The sequence below is a fragment of the Pimephales promelas genome, chromosome 8 (genome assembly GCF_988280905.1).
Source record: "Pimephales promelas chromosome 8, fPimPro1.hap1.1, whole genome shotgun sequence".
Classification (NCBI taxonomy): domain Eukaryota; kingdom Metazoa; phylum Chordata; class Actinopteri; order Cypriniformes; family Leuciscidae; genus Pimephales; species Pimephales promelas.
In genome coordinates this window covers 17,842,960-17,865,736 of record NC_142776.1, presented here as the reverse complement: position 1 = coordinate 17,865,736, position 22,777 = coordinate 17,842,960, and the positions used below count along the sequence as shown (strand labels likewise).

Genomic DNA, 22,777 nt, shown 5'->3' with positions numbered 1-22,777 from the left:
CTTAGATGATGGCTTGTGTTTACTGTTTTATACGAAAACACCATTTTTACGAAGGTCTGAAGAGTTAATCTAGCTGTCTTTGCTTTTGCAAGAGAACTACAATGTTTTGATAATTGGGTGAAAGGTTTTCTTAATGGGCTATATGCACGCATAAGTTCCGCATTTGACGCAAGGATGCTGGTCCATTTCCGGTTGCGGAGATTTAAGCGGATGAGAACCGAGGAAAACGGGATTATGGCAGAGTCTTCAAAATTTACTGTCCTCCTGTCTTTGAAACGAAACGTACATACGTTTAGATGTAATTTTATATATAGTTATGTTTATTTAATATAATTTTAAAAAGAAGCATAAACACAACGAGGGGTGTCTGTTTTATCTGTTTTTGTGACTAATGTTTCTTTATTATAACCATGGAGTATAAAATTCAATATAAATTCTCGGTATTGCATTGGACTCTATGATCGGCGGAAGTTATCGAGCATCCTTAATTTTACAGTAATTTTACACTTCATTTTACAGTAATGTATTTTTTCACTACAGTAAACAAGTCAGTGCAACATATGCACAGCAGAAATACTTACATGGGACTGAAAAAAAAAATTCTTACAAAAAATAGTAAACTGAAAAAGAAACTTCCAGAAAATATATTACAGTAAAAAAGGTGGCAAGAAAAATAATGAAAACATAAAAATATTTTATCGGACGTGCCTTTCGTTTACACGGCGATGGCGTTTTTGAGGCTTAAAAATGCAAAACTATAGTGGATAGTGACTGTGTGAACTCTTCCCAAAAGTGTTTGGTTGGAGTGCAGTGCCAGGTTGCATGGATGTATCTGTAGAATTGTAATTGCAATATGTGCAAACTTCTGATGTGAAACCCATTTTAGCTAATCCATTGCTCGTGTAGTGTCTTCTGTGAAGTATTTTGTATTGTATTAACTGAAGATCTGCATTTTTGGACATGAGTAGATGTTTTTACAGATTTGGGTCCAGAAGTTGGCATCAGGGGCACATGAAAGATTGTTTTCCCGTTTTATTGTTGGTAAGTATATGATCTGAGGTTGGTTTGAAATCATTTTGTATATTTTAGAGAGAAGTTTCTTTGGCGAGGAAATGTTAACCAAGTCTGATATTGCTTGTGGGAGTTCTAAATGTGTGTCTCTGATGTATATTTTTGTCAGAACAGAAGATTTAAGTTGTAGGTATTTTAAAAATTCGTTGTTCCCGATGCCATACTCCTGGGCCAGTTGTGGAAATGGTGTAAATGTGTTAGATTTGAAAATATGCTTAATGTGGGTGATACCCCTTTCCGCCCATGTGTGAAAATTCAATGTTTTTTTATTGCTTATAAAGTTACGGTTGTTCCATAGTGGGGTGAGGTTAGATGGAGCTAATGTAGAGTTTGTGATTTGGTGAAATTTCCACCAGGCTGCCTGAGTGTGGTGAGTGGTGGCTATAGTTACTGCATTAAAGGAAAAAAAATACCTACTATGGTAGTCAATGGGGAATGAGATCTGTTTGATTAAAACATTCTTCCAAATATCTTCCTTTGTGTACAGCAGAACAAATAAACACAGAGGTTTGGAACAACTTGAGGGTGAGTAAATACTAACAGAATTTTCATTTTTGGGTGAACTAACCCTTTAATGCCTAGGTAGGTGATGTGATCATGACATATGGGTATAGATTGGTGGGGTGCCACATCCCATTTGGTTGTATGTAAAGGGAGGATGGTAGTGGTGGGAAGTCCGGATCATTTTACTGACTCTGAGTCTCGTTCAGTAAAATGAACGAATCTTTTATCAAGTCATTTCGTTCATTTTGGTCATTTCATCATTATATAATTAAAATGTCATGTTAAATATTCCAAAACATCTAGTACTTACGAAAATCTTGATCACATTTGTAAAAATAACATAAACTATAGGGTAATGCAGCCAAAGCCAAATTATAAGCAATTGAAATAACTGTATTAATTAGTTGCTGGGTCTCAAGTTCAGGCTATTGCAGTCTGACTCTGTTATAGTTCACCTCACCTCCTGATCCGAGACGTTCTTTCCTTTGCAACTTCATATTTATCAGGTTTGTTCTCCTCCTCTCATGTCTCGAGACGTTAGCTGTTGACTCGTCAGTGTCTAACTCTAATCTGTGCTGTCTGCTGGGCCGTGCGATATAACAGGACCGGAAAGAGTAAAGATTAGTTCATCTCTCGGTTTCGGGTTCGGCCGGGTCCGAGTCTTTCGTTCTTCCTGTCAGTCCCATAGAGTCTATGCTGTCAGCACCGGAAAGAAAAATGATTAGTTCATCTCTCGAGTTCGGGTTTGGCCTGGTCCGAGTCTTTCGTTCTTCCTGTCAGTCCCATTAAGTCTATGCTGTCAGTACCAGAAAGGGAAATGATTAGTTCATTTGAGTCTTCGGGTTTGAGTCCTTTGTTCTTTTCTCATGTGGCCACTGGTCTCTTGCATCAAATACAACATTAGATACGTATTACAGTTTTTCTCGATTTTTAACACTAGAACGGCCACAACGGTCATTTTGACCGTTTTGAATTTTATATCTACAATAACTTTGTTGAAAAAAAAATAATAAAATCCTGCTGGTACCTGACTTTTCCTAAAATTGTCTGTATTTTCATTTAAAATGCTTTTCATATAAATTAAGTTACGTAAACGTAAGGCAAAACAAAAAAAATGAACATATTTACCTATTTCGGCCATAGACGGTCATATTGACCGCACTGAATTTTGCGGTATTTTTTTGTTAAATATCCCGCGGTTGATCGTGTTCTCTCTCAACTGTCAACAGAATGGTCCGTCCGGTCACCTCTGTAGCAGTGTTTGCCATATAATAATTTCTACATTAGTTGTTGATCAAAAATAAGCAAATAAAACCGGACTACAGTTATCTATAATTCGGATGCAGGCCAATCGGAGGTGGAGTGACAGCGACGTTTCCTGGGTGCAAGTTAACATTTCCTCCTCATCAGAGAGTGATTCAGAGTCAGAGTCCACATCAAGGAAAAAGAGACGGCTGCTATCATCAGACACGGCGGATCCAGATGTTCCATTCATGTCGGATGATCGTGGTGAGCTCTGCTGCTGCGGCTGTTCACTAGTTCTGCGAGTCCTATTATTATAGCCTTGACCGCGTCGCAAATCGTCACTATCTAACATTTTCGTCATAGTCTTTGTCATTCAAACCTTGTTTTTATTTAGTTATCGTCTCGTTTTCGTCTTTGAAAAAATGTGGTTGACAAAAATAATTACGAAAATTATTCATCAACACTGTTTTGAATCTAACGGTCAAAATGACCGCTTGTGGCCGTTCTAGTAGTTTTGGAATTCTGGCACTTCTAGTGTTAACACACATTTTCTGGTACTTGAGACACAATGACCACAACACTCATTCACCAACCCCCTGAACCAATTCTACTGAACTACAAGCACAATTCCTGCTTTACACTCAAATTGCAGTTCTAAAACACACGTTTTTCAAAACACTACACACAATTCTCTGCTTTTGGCACAATTTTCATGCAGAAAATCTCTTGTTTTCATGAGGAACACACTGCCATTCAAATATTCACACTGACTCGTCACATGGGCAAACACCCGTCACACAGTTTTACAATTAGCAATCAGAGCTTTAGCATAAAATACCAAAACCGAAGAGAGGATGCAGCATAGATGTTTTTTTTATTTCTTTTTTTACTGTAACAGCATAACAAATTCTGTTGTTTTGTATGTAGACCTCTGTATGTGCAACTTTGTGTTGGTTGGGGTGTACAAAATGTGGGATCTATCTCCCATTGATTTTGTGGGAAAAATAAAATATATTTGTTACCGTGTATTTGTGTGTTCTGGGTATAAAAACAATATTCTCAAATAGTTTACAACACACTTATGTATGTAATGTCTGTAGTAAGTGTTACACTGAACAAAAAAGGCCTAAGTCATTATGATGAATGGAAAAGAAGTGTTTTCCATTGATCATAGTGTTTTACATTGAGCACATCAGTGTTCAACTGGTTCTCATAAATGTCTATTCATATGATGGTTTGTGTGTGTCATTTGAAAACGAAATACCATTTTGAGAAGAAATAACATTGTTTTGAATGTAAAGTTTCATTTTGCAGGAGAATTGAGGGGTTTTGCCGATTGTGTGTGTGTTTTTAGATTTGTGTGTAGAGTTCTGAGAATATGAGGCATTCTTTCAGAAAATGTGTGTAAACAATCGAGAAAAACTGTATTGACTGCGTCTAAATGTATATTGTGTTATATAGGCATGAAAATACAAAATATTTTCAATAAACATTATAAACAAAAGTTCCATTATTCCGTATTCCTTATTACAGTTTTTGCCCATTGCTTGAACACTATAGAACCGTGCTTAGACTAAAGTAACACAACTTGAAGCTTTTGTTACCATGCCTCAAACACATGTACCCATAGTTTAAACAAAAGCGTTGCATTGCACTCTAGTTGCAATTCTGCAACACACTTAATCCTTTATGCAACACACTTGCTCCTTCATACTACACTCTATTTCATACATAAGACACTTTGTTCAAAAATGAAATTTCAGGGTGCCATTTCGAAAACACATGTATTCAAAATACAAAACACATTGGGTTATTGCAACCACTCAAATACACACCCGAAGGCACTTACAGTTTTTTACAATTGCTATGACAGATTGTTCAATACTTTTAACAATTTTCCAAAACTCTTAACACAGTTAGCACTACATCCGGCTGTGTATGCTATACTATTAACACATTTCTTGTTGCTTTAACTCAAAATGCATACAATGAACACAAATTGAAAATGCTTGAACTTCTTTTACACACAAGCTCAAAAAAGACCAAAACAATGGATTTTTACTGCCAAATTTACCATTGCTTTGACACTGTATGTCAGAACAGATAACACCATGTTCTAAACCTAATCTTACAAGCTAAAGTCAAGGTAAACAGCTGTTTATATTGTGAATTGAAAAACAAATAAATCCCCTGTATTTTATTCTATTGTTACTGAGAAACAGCTGATTGAATAATGCAAATATGGGTAGTGATGTGACATTTGAAGCGAGGCGTCGGAGCTTGTGTCGAGCAAAAAGGGCGTGCCAGATGAAGCCGCGATTCGAGGCTTGTGTTGTTAACGTGAAAATCACGTGACTGATGACAAACGAGGCCTCGGTTTGTGTGAAAACGTCATCGGGTCGGTCTGAGTGTCATTTGTTCGAAACTCGTGGCACCTTGTGCGTGTTGTTGGGAACTAGTAAAATCAGTTGAAGTAGTGTCAGAGAGTCAGAGAGAGATGTTTCATCGTCGTTATTGTGCAATATATGTTATTACATTATAATTTATTAGGTTAGATTAGTTATAGTTTATTGTTAGTATTAATTATAGCTATATTATAGTATTGTTATATTACAGTTTTTTTCAGTCGCTAACAAGCATTTGTCCAAACAGTTGTCACATTTTCAAAACTCTAAACACAATTAGCACAACATCGATCTTTTGTGGCCATACAATTCACACATTTCATGTTGTTTTCACACAATATGCAGTCAGTGAACACATTTCCACAATGCTTACATTTTCTTAACAGACAAGCTATACCTCCCAACAAAATTATGGATTGTTTTTGTAGTATTTACAAATGTTAACACACACCATCCCAAAATAGCAAAAACAATATTCCAAACCTTAGATACAGTATAAAAACCTGTGCTTCTACAATGATATCAGTTCAAAAACAATATATCTCAGCTGATACAGTTTTTTCTGAATGCTTACACACTAAAATTAGAACTCTCCCACAATAAGCGAAACCATACACTCAAGGAGCAAAACACCGGCCTAGATTTGCACAACTGTAAGCACAGTGTCAGCTTCACACTTTTTGCAAAACATTACACACAGTGATTTGCAAAACACTAAACACACTTGCATGCATTTGACACAGAAATTTATCATGATGTAATCGAAAATAGGTGTATCCGGACCAGTATACTCCTGTATACACTGCTGAAATTCGGAAGAATCCAGGAGTATAGTGGCCGGATATGTCAAATTCCATGGGTTTGTATATATCCGCATACATCCGGAATGATACCAAATCGGATGTATGTTGTGGACGTATACTCCCGTGCTAGAGCCATTTGTTGCCATGGCAAGTAATCCCATTAAAGTTTTTAGCAGGAAAAAAAAATCACCTTTTTGCAGGAAACATTCACACCTTTTTGCCTTCCAACCAAACTGGATTGGTTGTTCTTTTAAAGCCACTCCCAACACCCAGACCACTATTGGAGGGCAGGACACATTGAAAACCCAGTAAACGGACTTTATTGGTTACTTTTAAACATAGCCCACCCTAGGCCTTGTAGCATACTGATTTGATTGGTTATATACCAGCTATGCAGATATTGCTCAAATATATACCAAACCTCCCTCCCCCAATTTTAATATATTCATTAAAATAAATTTGATATATATATATATATATATATATATATATATATATATATATATATATATATATATATATATATATATATATATTTATATTTATATTTAAACACACAAAGAACAATGGGAAAGTCTGAAATTTTTATTAAGGTATATAACACATTCCAAATAGCATTATAAACAAGCATTACAGAGGAATTGGGAACAAAAACTAGAAAAAAAAGTATGAAGTAATAACATCTCAAATGAAGGAAAAAAAATCATGGACATTCCAAAGAAAATTATAAACATACATTAAATAAATTGTTAACTTTTTATTTTCGTTAATTTTTTTTTACCCAATCATTTTAAAGGACAGATGTAAAGGAATGAAGTACACCGTGTATATAAAAAGTTACATATATATATATAAAATATATGAGTTCCATTTGAAATTTTCTCCTTTAATGATGATTTTTATCAAACTTGTATATTTAAGTTCAGTAATTTCTCTTAAATGGCAATGATAATTGCCTATTAATTGTTATTTAAGTGAAATTACTAAACTTAAATATACAAGTTTGATAAAAATCATCATTAAAGGAGAAAATTTCAAATGGCATTTAGAGGCTTTTGCATCTGAACTCTTCATATATATATATATATATATATATATATATATATAATATACGTAGATATTCCAAGTAAACAATATAAATAAATAGAACATTACAGAGAGTGCATTATAAACATACATTAAAATGCAAACAAGTAAACAAAATGGAGATAAGCAACATGGACAACAAAAAAAGGAACAAATATATGAAATAATACGAGAAAAATAAATAAGAAATTAAAGTGTATATAAAATATTCAAGGTGTACACTGCCGTTTATAAGTTTGGGATCGGTAAGAAGTCTCATATGCTCGCCAAGGCTGCTTTTTTTATATATATATATATAAAAAATACAAAAAAAGTAAGAGTAATATTGTTAAATATTATGACAATTTAAAATAAACGTTTCTATTGGAATACATTATTCTTGTGATCAAAGATGAATTTTTAGCATCATTACTCCAGTCTTCAGTGTCACATGATCCTTCAGAAATCATTCTAATGTGATGATTTGATGCTCAATAAATATTCATTATTATTACCAAAGTTGAAAACAGTTGTAGACTTTTTAGGATTATTTGATCAATAGAAAGTTATATTTCATTTATTTGAAATATGATGTTTTGTAACATTATAAATGTCTTTACTGTCACATTTGATTCATTTAATGCATCCTTGCTGAATAAAAGTATTGAGTTAATTTGAGCTATCCCCCCCAAACCAAAAAAAAAAAATATCTTACCGACCCCCAAACTTTTGAACGGTTATATATATACATATATATATATTTTTTTTTTTATACGAGTTAACATTTTTCAAACTGCCATGATACGCTGGTGGTGTGACGCATAGTGTGGGTCAGCCTCTAGTCTGTTTTATAGTACCTAGCAGAGAGCAGATTGGTGGAGACCTCACCATTCACACTGGCCTTCCATCAACAATAGCATCATCTTCATCAGACATCAGTTCTATTGTTGCGGTCTTCCAAAGTTCCTTTTCTGTGTTGGTTTGTACAACCCCGGACCTGGTCTCCAGCAACTGAAAAACATGACAGTAACTTAACCACTAAAACACAGAGAGGAGGATAGTTACATTCTGAAGAGTAAAAAAAAGTGCTTAACCAGTTTCTTAACTTACCAGTCGCTTTCTTTGAAGGTTCTTTGCAATGCTCGTCATAGTTTTTCTTTTCTGGGCCTTTTCAGGCTGAGCCAAAGAATACTTCCTCCGCAAAGTCTCAAAATACATCTTCCAACCTGCTAAATATATCATAAATAAATGTAATGGCAATAAAAATAAGTAAAACAGAGGACAATAAAATGATTACAACATCTTTAAGATTACCTTTTACACATTCAGGGTCAACGTCTGTAAAAGTTGACCTTAATTCTTCGAAGAGGTAAGTGGTCACAGCCAGGTTATGTGATGAATTTATTCTGGGGGGGAAAGTTGCAGGTATCATTACTGAAATTCACTTTTGGCATTCCAAATCCATAGAGTAGTAGATTAAACTAACATTTAGGCTATAGTATATAAGAAACAGTCTTACCTGGTTTGTGGAACGTATTTGTGTGGGTTGTTCTCTGAATTATGGAGGCGCCTTACAGATTCCTGTAAAGTTTGAAATTAAAAAGCAATTAAATTGATTCACAATCTTCAAGAACCACAAAACTGAATTTTCAGTTGGAATAAGCTGACCATCACAGTAACCGCAAGAGACAAAACAATAATTGTAACCGAACTATGGCTTACAGCCACGTTATAGAACAATAATTGGACTTACCGCAATGTTCACGTCATGTGCCTTTTTTATTCTTTTCGAAGCGTTGTAAGATTCTTCATGTAACGTTAGTCTGTGCTGCTCATACTTTCGCTAAAGAGCATCAAGACGCTGGAGAGTCTCTCTGAGAAGATCAGGTTGTGGCCAAAGACAGATTGATCCTCCCATTGTGATTCTGCATCACAGCTGTGGGGCATGTGGATGTGATCATCCTCATAGTTATCCACTGCATTACTGACTCTCATTGATGCATCTATGGAAATATTATAACCATAAACATTTTTTACATTAGTAGCTACTTAAAATAGATCATGGAGAATTCATTGATGATGGCACCCATAGTTACACAGAACAGTGTGTGAGAAAGATACATTAATTAAAAACGAAACAATACACAATCTCCTAACTCGCCATAAGTCAATATCAATATCTGAATGAGAGATGTAGCTAGCTGGCCTGCTAGCATCAGCAATCTCTGTATAGACCATTTCACAAGATGTAAACAACACTGGTCCAGAAGCACTTCCTGTTTCAGTTTTAACACTGTATAAACGTTGGGTTAAAGTACAACCAACAGAACAACTGAATCAAAAAGTTAAACAAACATATTCAAGATATTTTCTTTACATTTGAAATTAAGAAGCCTTTTACAAACTGAAACAGGAAGTGCATCTGGACCAGTGTTGTTTACATCTCGTAAAGTTAAATAAATAACATGTATATGTGGGCAATGGTAATCATGCAAGATTCATTGTATTTTGTTTACGGCTTGTTACTGATCTTAAAAGCATTCATAGAACGGACTTCACGAATCTAAAGTTAGGCAAACAAGCACATAACAGTTAGGCAAGTTAGCTTACCTGAATCTGACAATATTCAACACCCGGCGTGACTTCTTTATCGGAACATCGTAGCCGAGCCATTTCTGGGGTGTTCCTCAATCGGATTCCCGTCCTTAGGCCCTGTTAACACGAGAACGCTCGCGGTTGAAAACGTAAAAATATTTTATCGGATGTGCCTTTCGTTTACACGGCGATGGCGTTTTTGAGGCTCAAAAAAGCAAAAAAAGTGAAACCACCCTCCAGAGTGGAAATCTTAAATCTTACCCGTGTAAACGGTAAAAACGCAAAAGTTTGCTTGACGGTGAAAGTTGTACGCAGGCGCGTGGACTTGGTGTTGTGGTAGTATGCACTCCTAGCCGCCTGAAGTGCATACTACATTGAATTTCACACACTTTTGCGTCTCCATTTGCACGCGGATTTCTCACACAAAACGCTCGTCTAAACGCAGAATAAAAAAAAAAGATGACGCAACGCCACTTTTGCGTTTTCTCATCAGAATCGTTTCCGTGTTTAGCCTCAGTTGGGCACTTTCAAGCCTATGCTTCCAAATGTAGTGCCTTCCGCCATTGCCTCCGGTGCTCCTCGTCTGTGGTGGGTGTAGCTAAATCGTAAAGTGCACCACAACAACAATCTGACCGCCTCACATTATGTTCGTTACACCGTTGGTCCAATTATTCTCTCCTCTTAATCCAACTGTTATGGCAGCACCTAACTGAACATTTACAGTTTTTCTCAATTGTTTACACACATTTTCTGGTACTTGAGACACAATGACCACAACATGTAACTCATTGACCAACCCCCTGAACCAATTCTGCTGAACTACAAGCACAATTCCTGCTTTACACTCGAATTGCAGTTCTAAAACACACGTTTTTCAAAACACTACAAACAATTCTCTGCATTTGGCACAATTTTCATGCAGAAAATCTCTTGTTTTCACGAGGAACACACTGCCATTCAAATATTCACACTGACTCGTCACATGGGCAAACACCCGTCACACAGTTTTACAATTAGCAATCAGAGCTTTAGCATAAAATACCAAAACCAAAGAGAGAATGCAGCATAGATATTTTTTTATTTCTTTTTTTACTGTAACATAACATAAAAAATTCTGTTGTTTTGTATGTAGGCCACTGTATGTGCAACTTTGTGTTGGTTGGGGTGTACAAAATGTGGGATCTATCTCCCATTGATTTTGTGGGAAAAATAAAATATATTTGTTACCGTGTATTTGTATGTTCTGGGTATAAAAACAATATTCTCAAATATTTTACAACACACTTATGTATGTAATGTCTGTAGTAAGTGTAACACTGAACAAAAAAAGGCCCAAGTCATTATGATGAATGGAGAAGAAGTGTTTTCCATTGATCATAGTGTTTTACATTGAGCACATCAGTGTTCAACTGGTTCTTATAAATGTCTATTCATATGATGGTTTGTGTGTGTCATTTGAAAACAAAATACCATTTTGAGAAGAAATAACATTGTTTTGAATGTAAAGTTTCATTTTGCAGGAGAATTGGGGGGTTTTGCCAAGTGTGTGAGTGTTTTTAGATTTGTGTGTAGAGTTCTGAGAATATGAGGGATTCTTTCAGAAAATGTGTGTAAACAATCGAGAAAAACTGTAATACTTGCCATATTTTACCGTTCGTTTCAACTAGCGCAGAATCTCATCCCTCTCATGAGCCGGAAGTTCAAGTCTTTCTCAGACGGGAGTAAGATGACAAAACGAACGCAATGGCGTCACCCTTGTTGTCGTAAAAAATAAGGTGAATAGAAGAAAACTGTTTCCAAACAAACGGTTCTCTTTGCTTCGGGAAAGAATGCTGTAATTTTAAAGTATTTTTCTCGCGCTTGAAGCAATACACTAACGTTATTGGTTGCACCTCCATTACGTCACCACATTTGTTGTGTTTATGGTTGTGAGTGGTGAATTTCAAACCTCAAAACGCTCCCTTTTCTTGCAGCTTGTTTGTTTGCGGAAGGACTTATTCACTCAAACCACAAACCTCGGTATGACGCGTTGCAAGTGAATCTATTTAATTTTGTGAATAAATATGATGCAGCTGGACTTACCTTTCAACATGGAAGGATAACCAGCTGCTGACAATAACACGGGAAAGCCCGGTGGTTTTGCGACCACTCGTTTCACATCATGCATGCCCAAAGAATTAACTCTGCCAAAACCGTGATGTCATTGTCCATGTCAGTTCAGATCTCATATAATGGTGTCAATGCAGGCAGTTCAATAACATTGTTGAATATTAAATAAAAATGTCCCCAACTAAGCAAAGCCAATGGCGACAAATGTTGTTGTCTGCAATTGGTAAAACTTCACAATAAAAATTTAGATATTCTGAAATGTTTCCCTGTATTTTTTATTTCATTAAATATTCAGATGTTTTTGTGAACGTATATTCATGGTGTTTATTTTGTCCTGTTTTTATAAAAGAATATTTGATTAGGATACTTTTTTTCATACAGTAGTTTTAAGGCCCTGACACAGGCGACATAAGCCAACCCTAGAGTTGGCTTTAGTCATTGCTAGTTCTTTGACGTCGGTTTTCTGTTTCAGGGCCTTAAGAATTTATTTATTTTTCTGTACAAAAAACTTGTTTGCTGTAGACCAGAGATAATTTTCAATCCTGAAGTCCTCTGCCACTCCTCCCTCTGAGAACAGCCAGCACCCTTAGTGTCAGTCATTAACATATGAAAGGTCTTCTTCACACCTCTCACACCCAGCAGTGTTTCAGCTGTATATGTCTGTGAAATTTCACGGATTCCTGTATATGCCCGCTTAGGTGAGGTTTCCGGGTTTGTCTGGAAATATACTGTTCCGTGTTACTCTAATCCGCTTTTTCCCACATACATCCAGCAAACATCAAATTGCACAGGAGTTTACCATGCCCGGATATTGCCGGATTTGAGTCTTTTCATGCAGTGTAATTTCCTTGCAATTTTAAAGCAAAGGCTTTCAAATAAACACACACATGAACCAATTGGTTACAGTTTTTGCCCATTGCTTGAACACTATAGAACCGTGCTTAGACTAAAGTAACACAACTTGAAGCTTTTGTTACCATGCCTCAAACACATGTACCCATACTTTAAACAAAAGCGTTGCATTGCACTCTAGTTGCAATTCTGCGACACACTTACTCCTTTATGCAACACACTTGGTCCTTCATACTACACTCTATTTCATACATAAGACACTTTGTTCAAAAATGAAATCTCAGGGTGCCATTTGGAAAACACATGTATTCAAAATACAAAACACATTGGGTTATTGCAACCACTCAAATACACATACGAAGGCACTTAATGGCAAAACTGAACACCAATCAGCTAACTACAAAAAGCCCTCAGTTTAGCCATTTGAAGAACTTTGCAAGCATGGATAGAGGGAGGGAGAGCAAGAGGAAGAGGAGGAGGCCAAGGTCGAAGAGGCCATGCATGGACTCTGATGATATACTGTAAGATCAACTTTGGTGGACCATGTAATCAACCATGGCCTGACGATGAGGGAGGCTGGGCAGAGAGTCCAGCCACATTTACATAAGCCGCTTCACAGTGACATCTATAATACTGTAAGAAAATTCCGACTAGAAAACAGGTATGTCTTCACCTCTCTACCTTCTACTCCACTCAGATGGTATTTACAGCACTGTAGTGTATATCACATCAATGACTAGAAGACCTTTTGGGAGAGGATGCCAACACCTGTTCACACAACAGAAGGAGCTCACCATTGTGGACCTAGTGAGGGCAGACAATGCCATCCGTCTCCACCAGAAAATACTTGCAGACAGAATAGTGTTCAACAACATAAACCATGTGAGGATCACCACCATCAGACGCATCTTGGGGAAAAACACAGCATCACCATGAAGCAGCTCTACAGAGCCCCATTTGAGAGGAACAGTGACAGGGTCAAAGGACTTCGAGCTGAATATATATGGGTAAGTGTAACTGTCCTTTACATGTACAATACAGTATTGGTGAAATCCAGTACCAGCTGAATATGTACCATATCAGGACCACATGGATCCATTTGGAGAGCTACACAGGTACCTGTGTGATGGGGTGAGGGTTCTGTATGTGTAGCACTATAGTGCAGTAATATGCTCTATAGTGTATACAACAGCCAACATATACTCACATTTCTAGATGCTCTCCATAATGTATGTATACTGTAATATATATATAAATAGTGTTATTTCAATTACTGTACTATATATATATATATATATATATATATATATATATATATATATATATATATGAAGAGCTCTTTTCCAAAACGCTATAAATCCATTTCAATAGTTTTCAGGAAAACTACATTTTTTACCTAGACCCACACATTTTGTGAATATTCAAATTATCCTGTTTAAATGTTTTATTGGTTCAGTCTGAACATTTTGAACAATAATTATTAAATCAAACAACAATATTGTTAATGATAATTTAAAAGTTAATTTTATTTTTTTCCAAAACGCTATAAATCGAAATAAACCTCAAACAAATAGTACCAATTTCAACATATGCATGAAAAAGAACAAATTATTAATACCAATTTCAACATATGCATGAAAAAACGAATTATTAAAAATGATCAATATATGATAACGATATTCAAAAAAGGGATGGGCACCCCTCCAGCACATGCACACACACACACAGGCTACATAACATGTGAGCAAAGCGGAGCAGCATGACGCTTAAATATAAGTTAAAAAAAAAACAAAAAAAAAATAAACATTTCACATTTGTTTTTAATAATATTACATTACTTATTTTTATTATTTCATCTATGTTGAGTAGGCTATGAAAAGGGAACCGCATGAGATGAGTAAGATAGGATCAAAATTCAAAAGCTGCCCAATATCGGAAAATATTTGGAGTGCGTCAGACATGATTTTGACCACTTATTAAGTTTTGTTTTGTAGAAAGCTTGTAAATTTCGTTTCATATAAATTGTATCTTCATTTTAATAAATGTTTCATCGACAAATTGACTGGATTAATACATTAGAAGTAAATATCAGACAATATAATCAGGACACAGAGGCGCGCAGGTGAACCGGAGCGCGTCTCATAATATGAACCGAAACACCGCGATGCTTGCCTCACACAGGCCTGAGAACTAAGCTACAGAAAGCTTTAAATATCTACTTTTAAACAAAACAATTAAAAACTAAAATAAATTGGCAACTCTCTGCGTATGTATAGGCTAATTCGAAGTATGCGTTTCTCTATGCGCGTTCACTGCGAAGATGGCGAGTAAGCATCATCAACTTTATCTTTGTTGCTGACACTGACAGAAAACACTAGTTTATTAATAAACAATTCAAATGTTTCATGCATAATCATTACTTTTGCCGGTTCTTTGTGGCAAGCTTTATGCATACGTTGAGATGCGGAATATGCAATTAAAAACGCTCATATGGTTTCTCTCCCATTCAACCCGATCTCACGGGAATTCGTACGAATTTTACGAGGTGGCTAATTCGTACGAATTCGTACGAATTGGTCGTGAGATAGGGTAGTCCCATTTAATTAAATCAATATATGTGATTACTGATAATACAAATGGCTTAAATGATCTACTACTAGTCGACTAGAAAACTAGGACTCATTTTGAGGAATGAATGAACATAATAAACCTCTGTTCAGAGTGCCGCCGTGCTGGATTGTGTAGAGCGCTCATTGAATTTGAGGATTTATCGTGTTTAGGCTAAAAACAGGGCTGGTGCTTATCGCGGCTTGGGAAGAAACTGTATCTTGCAGTACATTTTAAACAAGGAAATATAGCGATTCGGCATGAAACGTTGATAGAGCAGTGAAAGGGTTCTGTCCACAGCAGAATGACACGACAAACTCATTTTTTTTAAAAATGTCGTTTAACGCGTTTTGGAAAAGAGCTCTTCATATATATATATATATATATATATATATATATATATTTACTTTATCTGACTTTATCTTACTGCAATGTACAGTGCTGCAATGTACAATATTGAGTGGGCCTGTTTGCTTTTTTGGTTGTTTGAAAATGTTCCTCCTGAAAATATGGCTTCTGAATAAACAGTCAAAATCAAAGACTGCAGTGTTTTATATGAAGTAGCCTAGTGTGTTCCCTCTGATCTGAAAGTGTTAGCATATGGTGCAAGTATGTGTCATTTTGTCATCAGAGTTACATTTTGAAAAAGGAATGTTAGGTTTTGATCGTAGAGTTTCAATTTGACACAGATGTGAACGGTATATTTCCCAGTGTTGTGTCACATTTACTTGTATGTAGAGTTTTGGCACAATGAGCGAAATTTTGCAAAATGCGTTCAAGCAATGGGCAAAAACTGTAAACACAGCCACCAGGTGTGCACACACACTGGTGCTTAACTGTAGACACACCAATCAGGAAGACACAAAGAAGAAGACAACCAAATTCAGACAGGGTCAAGGTCCTGCGGCGTGAATATGTGGTCGTACGTTTTATTCTCTGACTATATTGTGTACTGCACACATAACCTTTTTACGTACTGTACATGTAATTTTTACTATATACAGACCTACAGTATATTGATCTGTAATCTTTTGCTGTATTTCAGAGAGTTTTGCAAATGGATGCGGAGGAAGTCCTGCATGAGTCCCACATTTCATCAATACGCACAATTTACAGTATTTTCCACCATACTCCCTTCTTCTTACAGTAAGGGACTATGTTGAGTTCTTCTCAACATGGCGGTGGAAGGTTTATGATCAGATGCCCCTCATTCAAGCTATGAAGGAAGCATGTGATCAAATTGAAGCAGCATCCATACAAGAGTGGATTCATCACTCAAAAAGATTCCTCCCATGTTGCCTTGCAAATGAAAATATAGCATAATATATGATGTTTACGAGGCCCTGTGGCCAGAACCAGCTTGGCGGAGAAATGTTTAGTACTGAACTGGATATGTAATCTGCTACAGTATTACTGTAAGCTTACAGTACAATGGTACGTTCAGTAATACTGTATGAAAACTGGAAAATGTTGTGTTTTTTTTTTTTTTATTGTTGAAATGTTCAGTATTGACTGACTTGAGTACATGAAAAGAAATAAATATTTTCATTAGTCTGCAAAATTTGTGTCATGTGGTGTTGGAGAATTTATTTTTTTCACTTTCTCTGTAAATGCTAAAAGTGTTTTAGGTTGAGCATAGGAGTGTTTAACTGATTCAAACAGAGTCAAACCATATGATGGTTGTGTTCATGTTATGACAGCAAAATACGTTTTTTATAAGACGTTGAATAGTTTTGATAAAAGTGTTCCATTTTGCAAATGATCTGAAGTGTTGTGCTACTTTGGTGTAGGGTTGTGTTAATTGTGTGTAGTGTTTTGACAAACCGGGCCCTGTTTTCAAAATTGTGCTTAAGCAATCGAAAAAAACTGTAATAAACAAAACAATTCAATAATTGACCCACAGCTTATTTATGTTGGGTTATGTTGGGTTTATGTTATTAGATTCAGTGGCGGGGGTTATTTTTTTTTTCTATTACATTGACTCTTATACAGTAAAAGGAGGCCATTACAGTAAAGAGTAATGTTTTTGGAAACAGAAAAAGACAAACACTGTTACGTCTGGATGAGGAAGAGTAAGAGCAAGGGGCCCAGGGAGAAGAGCAGGCCCAGTGACAGATGCAGTGAGAGATACAGTGAGAGGTGCAGTGAGAGATCCAGTGAGAGGTGCAGTGAGAGGTGCGTTGAGAGATGCAGTGAGAGATACAGTGAGAGGTGCAGTGAACGATGCGATGCAGTGAGAGGTGCTGTGAGAGGTGAAAAAAAACTTTTAAAAAATATTTGTTTTTTACTGGAATGCTTTTGAATGTGAACATTACTGTACGTGGACAACAAATGTAGTGTAAAAAGGTGGATTACATTTTCATGCAAATACCTGTAAAAAACTGAAACATCAAAGTCTATGCAGTTTTTGTAATGTCAACAATAACCAGTATTTTGAAACCTGGTGTACTTTGATTGACTGCATGTACCTTGTGAAGTGAAAACAAGTGTTATTCTTTGACAGAATAATTTCATTTTGAGTAAGATGTCCAGTGTTTTGGTAAAGTTAGTGTGTGCAGAGGAAGATGTATTCTATTTTGAAATTAAGAGTTAGTGTATATTTAACAAAATGTGTTTTTGAGAAGAAAATTATCCATTTGGCCAATTGTGTTTTGTAGGTGTGAGTCTGTGTTAAGAGTTTAGAAAAAGTATCTGAAGTATGGGTAAGCGCTTGTTAGCGATTGAAAAAAACTGTAATTAGATAAGATTATTTGGATTGCTTTGGATTTGGACTGGACTAGTTTTTGATTTGGATTGCCCTTTTGGAATTGTTTGCTTTTTGTGACCTAATCCTTTTTTTCTTGTAATGGAGCCAGCAAGAAAGAGCTTATTATTTTGCCGTCTTGATAGCTAATAATCCTCACTATATGGCTGTATAATATTTAATTTCTAAGCCCGAACACACTTGAAAAAATTCTGTTCCTCAATAAAAATAATTTCTAATCCTTCCTTTGGTCCTCTACGTCCCCAGTCCCATAAGCACAACACTGCACAAAAATAGTAACAGTTCAATACACAAAATCACCAGAAACAATTCTTAACATTTACCACACCACACTTTTCTGTTGCACTTTATTACACTCCCTCCACCATAAGCACTGCACTCAACAGTGTAACTTTTATTGTTCATACTGTCACCATCCAAATCATTTATAATTAATTAACTCTGTGTGTGTGTGTGTGTGTGTGTGTGTGTGTGTGTGTGCGCGTGTGTGTGTGTGTGTGTGTGTGTGAGAGAGAGAGAGAGAGAGAGAGAGAGAGAGACAGTTGTCTCTGTAGAAGTAAATTCAGACAGAATATACATATTTTATTTTATTGCTCAGGTATTTGTATTATTGCAAATGAAAGGTTACAGACATTAACAGTGAGAAGAAAAAATAAAATAAAACAGAACGGGGGGGGGGGGGGGGGTATACGGACATCATAAGTCTGCTCAGGTCATCGTTTCAGAATGAAATAATTTGTCTGCTATTTCTTTGCACAGTAGATAGGTGTCACTAGTGAGCAATACTGAATGAAGCTTCGAGTAATGAACCTTTGGCTGAAGCAATGGGCTGCGAGGTCTCAGTGGTTCAGGAAGCCTCATTTTGCCATCACTAAATATGGGTGTCACCAGGAACTGCAGGCAGAAGAGGACGAGGAGTCAGGATTCCAACGAAGATACATTTTATTCAATACAGGTAAGAAGACAGGTAACGGGTACAACGCATGTAACATTCACAATGACCGACAAAGACTGAATGGAACAGAGGGAACTAAATACATGGAAGAATCAAACATAATGAGGTGCAAACAGGTGAAACAGATGAAACAAGACGCTGAACGGGAGGCTGATGAGGGAGTGAGTTCAGGTGTGCAGACGAGAGAATCATGGGAAGTGTAGTGTAGGAGACGCAGACAGAACGGTGCAGACGAGACTGTGACAATGGGACAATGTGACAATGTGGCGATTTCACAATTCCAGTGCAGTAATGGCCTGGATTGATCCCATCAGAGGATGATGTCCCCTTTTTCTTTCTTAGCCTGGAGATGGAAGGTTTTTGACCATCGTCTATAGGTATGTATGCAAATGCTTGTATATATGGAGGTGTGTGCATACATATGTCTATATATACTGTATATGTAGGCTACATACAGTATATATGTACTCTGTTTCTGTGGATTGTACATACCTGTATGTATTGCCTTCTAAAAGGAAAAAAATAAATAAAATTTGATCACAAAAAAAGTTTTTTGACCATCGTCCACAGGACCAAATGTCCCTCCTGGATGCAATGGATTCTGCATCCCAAGACATCCCAGCTAAACACAGCCAGGGGTTAACAAGGAATGTCAAATAATTCTTCCCAAGATGCCTTGATGCCTTGCCAGAGTAGTGTGTGATGTGGATGAGAACATGTGACCAAATGGAGAAGACCGGAATGATTACAGTCAATATATTTAGTATTTTCACATACAGTAATGCTGTAAATGGCCAGTATTTTTTTTTTATCTTGCAGAAATGTCCTGTTGCAAATAAAGCCTTTACCACACCAATTCTGTCTCTGTCTCATTTTTTTTCATAAACCGTACATTCTATTCTGCTATTCTGAGAAGGGTCATTCGGTTTTTTCTACAACACAGGAAACAAAAATGCACACATTTGCTAAACCCAAACAAAACTGTAGAGAAGCTTCAAAATAAACTGCTGTGCAAAACAATTTACTGTATAAACAATCCAATATACCGTCTATTGTATAAGGGCAGACCTGACATACTGTATATAAAATAATGCAGTTTCTGTAATTCCATCTCATGTTAGTGTTTTTTGTGACATTGTGCTATGATTTACTAAATGTCCCTGTTGGAAGAGAACATGTGTTAGTGTTTTGGTAGACATAGTGTATTGTGTTAGTGGATTATTGTTTTTTGAAAATTAGTGTTGGAGTTTAGTTTACAGTGTGTTATTTTGAGCATGAAATTAACTGTTTTGCCAATTGTGTGTTGTAGGTGTGTTGGTGTGTTAAGAGTTTAGAAAATTTGTTAAAAGTATTGAAAAAATGGTCATAGCGATTGTAAAAAACGGTAATTGCAAAGCTGAACACCAATCAGCCAGCTACAAAAAGCCCTCAGTTTAGCCATTTGAAGAAATTTGCAAGCATGGATAGAGGGAGGGAGAGCAAGAGGAAGAGGAGGAGAAGGAGGAGGTCAAGGTCGAAGAGGCCATGCACGGACTCTGATGATATACTGTAAGAGCAACTTTGGTGGACCATGCAATCAACCATGGCCTGACGATGAGGGAGGCTGGGCAGAGAGTCCAGCCACATTTACATAAGCCGCTTTACAGTGACATCTATAATACAGTTTTTGCCCATTGCTTGAACACTATAGAACCATGCTTAGACTAAAGTAACACAACTTGAAGCTTTTTTTACCATGCCTCAAACACATGTACCCATAGTTTAAACAAAAGCGTTGCTTTGCACTCTAGTTGCAATTCTCCAACACACTTACTCCTTTATGCAACACACTTGGTCCTTCATACTACACTCTATTTCATACATAAGACACTTTGTTCAAAAATGAAATCTCAGGGTGTAATTTGGAAAACACATGTATTCAAAATACAAAACACATTGGGTTATTGCAACCACTCAAATACACATCCGAAGGCACTTAATGGCAAAACTGAACACCAATCAGCCAGCTACAAAAAGCCCTCAGTTTAGCCATTTGAAGAACTTTGCAAGCATGGATAGAGGGAGGGAGAGCAAGAGGAAGAGGAGGAGGAGGAGGTCAAGGTCGAAGAGGCCATGCACGGACTCTGATGATATACTGTAAGAGCAACTTTGGTGGACCACGTAAACAACCATGGCCTGACGATGAGGGAGGCTGGGCAGAGAGTCCCGCCACATTTACATAAGGCGCTTCACAGTGACATCTATAATAAGAACATTCCGACTAGAAAACAGGTGTGTCTTCACCTCTCTACCTTCTACTCCACTCAAATGGTATTTACAGCACTGTAGTGTATATCACATCAATGACTAGAAGACCTTTTGGGAGAGGACGCCAACGCCTGTTCACACAACAGAAGGAACTCACCATTGTGGACCTTGTGAGGGCAGACAATGCCATCCGTCTCCACCAGAAAATACTTGCTGATAGAACAGTGTTCAACAACATAAACCATGTGAGGATCACCAACATCAGATGCATCTTGGGAAAACACAGCATCACCATGAAGCAGCTCTACAGAGTCCCATTTGAGAAGAACAGTGACAGGGTCAAAGGACTTCGAGCTGAATATATATGGGTAAGTGTAACTGTCGTTTACATGTACAATGCAGTAATGGTGAAATCCAGTACCAGCTGAATATGCACCATATCAGGAGCACATGGATCTATTTGGAGAGCTTCACAGGTACCTGTGATGGGGTGAGGGTTCTGTATGGGTGTTACTATAGTGCAGCAATATGCTCTATACTGCATGCAACAACCAACATATACTCACATTTCTAGATGCTCTCCATAATGTATGTATACTGTAATATATAGTGTTTTTTTCTATTACAGTATTACTGTATTATATATATTTTTTTGCTTTATCTGAATTTATCTTACTGCAATGTACAGTGCTGCAAATGTACAATATTGAGAAGGCCTGTTTGCTTTTTTGGTTGTTTGAAAATGTTCCTCCTGAAAATATGCCTTCTGAATAAACAGTCAAAATCAAAGACTGCAGTGTTTTAAATATAGTTAACTAGTGTGTTCCCTCTGATCTGAAAGTGTTGGCGTATGGTGCAAGTATGTGTCATTTTGTCATCAGAGTTACATTTTGACAAAGGAATGTTAGGTTTTGATCGTAGAGTTTCAATTTGACACAGATGTCAAAGGTATATTTTCCAGTGTTGTGACATGTTTACTTGTGTGTAGAGTTTTGGCACAATGAGCGAAATTTTGCAAAATGTGTTCAAGCAATAGGCAAAAACTGTAAGACAATTCTGACTAGAAAACAGGTATGTCTTCACCTCTCTACCTTCTACTCCACTCAGATGGTATTTACAGCACTGTAGTGTATATCACATCAATGACTAGAAGACCTTTTGGGAGAGGATGCCAAAACCTGTTCACACAACAGAAGGAACTCACCATTGTGGACCTAGTGAGAGCAGACAATGCCATCCGTCTCCACCAGAAAATACTTGCTGACAGAACAGTGTTCAACAACATAAACCATGTGAGGATCACCACCATCAGACGCATCTTGGGAAAACACAGCATCACCATGAAGCAGCTCTACAGAGTCCCATTTGAGAGGAACAGTGACAGGGTCAAAAGACTTCGAGCTGCATATATATGGGTAAGTGTAACTGTCGTTTACATGTACAATACAGTATTGGTGAAATCCAGTACCAGCTGAATATGTACCATATCAGGACCACATAGACTATTTAGAGAGCTACACAGGTACCTGTGTGATGGGGTGAGGGTTCTGTATGT

General features: G+C 36.8%; 2 long non-coding RNA genes across 3 annotated transcripts in view; one reads left to right on the top strand and one right to left on the bottom strand.

Annotated features, from left to right (window-relative positions):
* Positions 1–22,777, top strand: part of LOC148977703 (uncharacterized) — a 271,661-nt gene that overhangs the window by 79,311 nt on the left and 169,573 nt on the right. The window lies entirely within an intron of this gene.
* LOC148977705 (uncharacterized) lies at positions 6,599–10,348 on the bottom strand. 2 transcript variants are annotated; one of them, XR_016169480.1, is made up of 6 exons: positions 9,704–10,348; positions 8,847–9,096; positions 8,613–8,674; positions 8,408–8,499; positions 8,204–8,319; positions 6,599–8,104 (listed from the first exon to the last, which is right to left on the bottom strand). It is a non-coding gene; the product is annotated as an uncharacterized LOC148977705 (long non-coding RNA). The 2 variants fall into 2 exon arrangements; XR_016169479.1 differs by having other exon boundaries at positions 8,204–8,322; positions 9,704–10,346.